This window comes from Rhinoraja longicauda, chromosome 7, assembly GCF_053455715.1.
Source record: "Rhinoraja longicauda isolate Sanriku21f chromosome 7, sRhiLon1.1, whole genome shotgun sequence".
NCBI classification, from domain to species: Eukaryota; Metazoa; Chordata; class Chondrichthyes; order Rajiformes; family Arhynchobatidae; genus Rhinoraja; species Rhinoraja longicauda.
Window position 1 is genome coordinate 42,294,310 of NC_135959.1, and position 5,869 is coordinate 42,300,178.

The window sequence follows — 5,869 nt, forward strand, 5'->3', positions numbered from 1 at the left end:
CCTGGTCCTCTTGTAGCCATGTCTCAGTGATTCCCACAACATCATACTTGCCAATGTCTAACTGAGCCTCAAGTTCATCCACTTTATTTCTTATACTTCGCGCATTTAAATACAATACTTTAATTTCGGTATTCACCTCCCCTCTCACGCTGGTCACAATTGGCCCTGACCTTACTCTCTTATCCCTTCTAGAACTTCCCTCCCCATTCATTCGAGAGTCTTTGACTCTAACTGGAATGGGGCTGAAGTATGTGATCCTTTTAGAATATCATACCCTACATATAGTTTGATCCCCAACGGATCTTGTGTAGCTTTGAATTCAGTTCCATTTCCTCCTGTCCTCTTCATAGGTTCCTGAGTCATAGAGGCAGAACTAGGCCATTCGCCCCATCAAATCTACTCTGTCATTCAATCATGTCTGATCTATCTTTCCCTCTCAAACCCATTCTCCTGCCTTCTCTCCATAACCCCTGACGCCATTACTAATCAAGAAAAAGAGTCACTTCCCATACCGGGAGTCGAACCCGGGCCGCCTGGGTGAAAACCAGGAATCCTAACCGCTAGACCATATGGGAGATATTAAACTTCCACCGATATTCCTTCCTCTGGCTTCACACTCTGGTGTCCCCAACAACTCTCATGAATGTCTCCAGATGCGCCATAGAAAACATTTTATCAGAATGCATCACAGCATGGTTTGGGAACTGCTCCATCCAAGACGTAAGAAATTGCAGAGAATTGTGGACACAGCCCAGACCATCACAGAAGCCAATTTCCCTTCCATTTACTCAATTTACACTTCAAGCTGCCTCAGCAAGACCACCAGCATAATCAAGAATGAGTCTCACCCCAGCCACTCTCTCTTCTCCCCTGTCCCATTGGGCAAAAGGTATAGAAGTGTGAAAACGCATACATCTATATTCAAGGACAGTTTCTTCCCAGCTGTTATCGGGCAACTGAACCATCCTACCAACAACTAGAGAGCAGTCCAGAGCTACTATCTACCTCATTGGAGAAGAACGGACTACCTTTGATTGGACAATGTTCAATAGGCTCTGGATCAGTTCCTGTGGACTGGAGGGTAGCTAATGTAACCCCACTTTTTAAGAAAAGAGGGAGAGAGAAAACAAGGAATTGTAGACCAGTTAGTCTGACATCGGTAGTGGGGAAGATGCTGGAGTCGATTATTAAAGATGTAATAGCAGCGCATTTGGAAAGCAGTGACAGTATTGGTCAAAGTTATTATGGCAAGGATTTATGAAGGGGAAATCATGCTTGGCTAATCTTCTGGATTTTTTTGAGGATGTAACAAGTAGAATGGATAAGGGAGAGCCAGTGGATGTGGTGTATCTGGACTTTCAAAAAGCCTTTGGCAAGGTCCCACACAAGAGATTAGTGTGCAAAATTAGAGCACATGGTATTGGGGGTAGGGTAATTACATGGATAGAGAACTGGTTGGCATACAGGAAACAAAGAGTAGGAATTAATGGGTCCTTTTCAGAATGGCAGGCAGTGACTAGTGGGGTGTGAGCTGCGATGCGGATGCTATGAGGGTGCAGGGTGACTTGGATAGGTTGGGTGATTGGGCAGATACACGACAGATGCAATATAATGTGGATAAATGTGAGGTTAAGAACTAGAAAGCAGATTATTATCTGAATGGTGTCAGATTAGGAAAAGGGGAGGTGCAATGAGACCTGGGTGTCCTTGTACATCAGTCACTGAAAGTAAGCATGAAGGTACAGCAGGCAGTGAAGAAAGCAAATGACATGTTAAACATAGAGACATAGAAAATAGGTGCAGGAGGAGGCCATTCGGTCCTTCGAGCCAGCACCGCCATTCATTGTGATCGTGGCTGATCATCTTCATGTTGGCCTTCATAGCGAGAGGATTTGTGTAGAGGAGCAAGGATGTCCTATTACAATTGTACAGGGCCCTGGTGAGACTGCACCTGGAGTATTGTGTGCAGATTTGATCTCCTAATTTGAGGAAGGACATTCTTGCTATTGAAGGAGTGCAGCGGAGTTTCACCAGGCTAATTCCCGGGATGGCAGGTCTGACATATGATGAAAGAATGAATCGACTGGGCTTGTCTTCAATGGAATTTAGAAGGATGAGAGGGGATCTAATAGAAACATTAAAAATTCTTAAGGGATTGGACAGTCTAGATGCAGGAAAAATGTTCCTCATGTTGGGGGAGTCCAGAACCAGGGGTCACAGTTTAAGAATAATTGGTAGGCCATTTAGGACTGAGATGAGGAAAATCTTTTTCACCCACAGAGTTGTGAATATGTGGAATTCTCTGCCACAGAAGGCAGTGGAGGCCAATTCACTGGATGTTTTCAAGAGAGAGTTAGATTTAGCTCTGAGGGCTAACGAAATCAAGGGATATGGGGAAAAATCAGGCGATGGAGATGTTGGCTCGAAGGGCCGAATGGCTTACTCCTGCATCTACTTTCTATGTTTCTATGACTTTATTGGACTTTATCTTGCACTAAATGTTATTCACGTTATTTCTTTTATCATGGATCTGTACACTTGATTGCAAACATGTATAGTCTTTCCACTGACTGGCTAAATGCAACAAAAGCTTTTCACTGTACCTCGTTACACGTGACAATAAACTAAATTAAACTAAATTCAAACTCAATTCACATTTCACGTCTCTCCTGACCTTCGAAATGTAGTGGATTAATGTAGTTGTTACTCGTGCTGGATGGAGCAGTCAGCACAAACAGAAGCTAGGCGTTCCTGTCAAACTTGCCTCTGAGCTGCAAAAACAGATCTCAGACAACGTCCCAATACATCTTACTGTTGCTCACTATTTCCATTACACAACGCATGGCAAAAACAGGAACTGAGTTTTAACCCTCTCACTCCCACAGACCAGTGATGCCATCTACACTTCACGCTACCCTGGAAAAAGAGCCAACATAATCAAAGACTTGTCCTACCATTATCATTCCTTCTCCTTGGTCCCGTATGGCAAAAGGTACAGAAGCTTGAAAGTGCGCACCACCAAACTCAGGAACAGTTCCTTCCCCATGGTTTAGTTTAGTTTAGTTTAGTTCAGAGATACAGCATTCCTACCAAGTCCGTGCCAACCAACAATCACCCTTTTGTGGCGCGTCGAGAGAGGCCCGAAATAAAGGCGAGGAGCCGGGTATTTTGGGGCGTTCGGTTTATTTCTCAGTTATCAGACTGGTCGAGTCTGCTGGAATGGCTTCACTATTTGTCTACTGCACGCTAGGGACAATTTACAGAAGCCAATTAACCTATAAACCTACAAGTCTTTGGGATGTGGGAGGAAACCGGAGCACCTGGTGAAAAACCACATTGTTTACAAACGCCACACAGATGGCAGCCAAGGTCAGGATTGAACCCGGTTCTCTGGTGCTATGAGTCAGTGGCTCTAACAATTCAGAGAATTGCTGGTGTACATTAGACTAAAGTGGATCTCCTTTGAATTTGCATGGGCTTGGTGTGGGGGAGAGATAATTACATGGATGGATTAGAAAAACTGATTAAAAATCAGAGTTTCTCCAATCCATCCATGTAATTATCCTCACCTCACGCCAAGCCCATGGAAATTCAAAGCAGATCCACCTCATCTCAAGTCTAATGTACACCAGCAATTCTCTGAAAGACCCAGAAAGTTGACATGCCAAACATGACAACAATAAGAAACATTTAGATGGGTACATGGATAGGACAGGTTTGAGTCAAACACATTGACTGTAAGTAGCGTTTTGTTCTTTCTCCTAAAGCCTCCCTATCCTTCCCCTGGTGCCCAGCCCAGAACTGAATGCAATGCTCCCTCTGTAGCTAAATTAGTCGATTTAGCACAACTTATTTATTTCTGCCTAACAGAATTCCATGCACTCAATAAACTGCTCAGGAATGTATCATCCTCCTTGTGAGTGTATAAAATCATGAGAGAACAAATTGGGTAGATGCACACAGGCTCTTGCTCAGAGTAGGGGAATTGAGAGCCAGAGGACATAGGTTTAAGGTGAGGAGGAATAGATTTTATAGGAATTTGAAGGGTAACTTTTACACACAAAGGGTGGTGGATGTATGGAACAAGCTGCCAGAGGAGGTAGTTGAGGCATGGACTTTTGCAACATTTAAGAAACAATTAGACTGGTACATGGATAGGACAGGTTTAGAGGGATATGGGCCTATGACTCCTTTTTCAATGAATTGCGCTTCTCCGGCTTGTGTTATTTAATTTGTGATGTCCCGACCTCTCCTTCCAAATAAACAATACTATTACCCATGTTTGGAGAGGTGGGGGGGGGGGGGGGTGGAAGAGATGCTTCGGGGTTCGATTTGACAAAGTCAGTGACCTGTTCTGCATTAGGACGAACAGCCACTTGTCATCTGAAGAAAGGTCCCGACCCAAAACGTCGCCTGTCCATTCTCTCCTCAGGTGCGGCCTGATCCGCTGTGTTCTTCCAGCACTTTCAGCACATTGTCCTTGCACTTTATTGCAGTGTTGGGCAAAATCTTTTCCCTGGGACTCCCTCTAGTGGCACGACAAACCTGTTACTGTAGCCCACAATTACAGTTGCATTATGCCTCTGATAAAGACATTGTAAATAGATTGACAATTTCAGCATGAAAGAAACCTCCATTTGTTGCAGTTATTGATTTTATCGCATGCTTTAATTATATTTTACCTCAAAAAGAAACCATTCATAATCAAAAACATATAAAAGTACGTACAAAAGAAAAATAGCTTGGCTCTTTACATTTGCTGTGTCGTTCAGTTCATGCATTCTTTTATTTTTAGAGAAACAGCACGGAAACAGGCCTTTCGGCCCACTGAGCCCATGCCAACCAGCGATCACCCCATACACTAGCACTATCCTACACATTAGGCTAATTGAAGCCAATTAACCTACAAACCTGCACATCTCTGGAATGTCAGGGGAAAACCGGATCACCTGGAGAAAACACTCACACGGTCACAGGGAGAACGTACAAACTCTGTGCAGACAGCACCCGAGGTCACGATTGAACCCGAATCTCTGGCGCTGTGAGGCAGAAACTCTAAAATTGCGCCACTTTGCCACCCTTTTCCGCCCCATGTACCGCCCCATTCATAGTGACACAGGTTCTGTTCGTTAGTAGTGTGAGCACATTTTTTGTGTCCAATAGCTCATTTAACTGGTACCCCATTTTCTAACACAAACTTCCAGCCCCTTCACCAGTGTTAGTTTATTTATTATCATGCATGCAGCGGTACAATGGAATGCTTGTGCTGTGTGTTATTTAGTCAAATCATACTGTACATGAGTACAATTGATCTTCATCTGAACACCACGTTCCAGTGGCATCTTCAAACTTCCAGGTCTCTTTAAAGTCCGATCTTGGCCCAAGGAGACCTGGCTGCAGGTGATCCCATCCACAAAAATGCACAGCAGTTATTCAAGAAGGTTTAGATTTATTATTGTCACATGTACCGAGGTACAGTGAGAAGCTTTTGTCTGCTTGCTATCCAATCAAATGAGAAAATACTATACATAAATGCAATTGAGCCAAACGCAAGTACAACATTTATAAAAGAGACAAATATCAGAGTGCAGAAATGTAGTTCTCAGTATTGTAGCATAAATGTCCAGAGAAAAAGTTCAATGTCCGCAATGAGTTAGGTTCGAGAATTGCTGTACCCTAGCTTATGGAAGAGCCGTACAGTGTTCATGTTCATAAGTTGTAGGAGCAGAATTAGGCCATTCAGCCCATCGTCTACTCCACCATTGAATCGTGGCTGATCTATCTTTCCCTCTCAACCCCATTCTCCTGCCTTCTCCCCATAACCCGTGACACCCGTACTAATCAAGAATCTGTCAATCTCCACCTTAAA

At 43.7% G+C, this 5,869-nt stretch overlaps 1 non-coding gene across 1 annotated transcript; it reads right to left on the minus strand.

The window, feature by feature from the left end:
- Window positions 1-503: 503 nt before the first annotated feature.
- trnae-uuc (transfer RNA glutamic acid (anticodon UUC)) lies at window positions 504-575 on the minus strand. The gene has a single exon. It is a non-coding gene; the product is annotated as a tRNA-Glu (tRNA).
- Window positions 576-5,869: the final 5,294 nt, after the last annotated feature.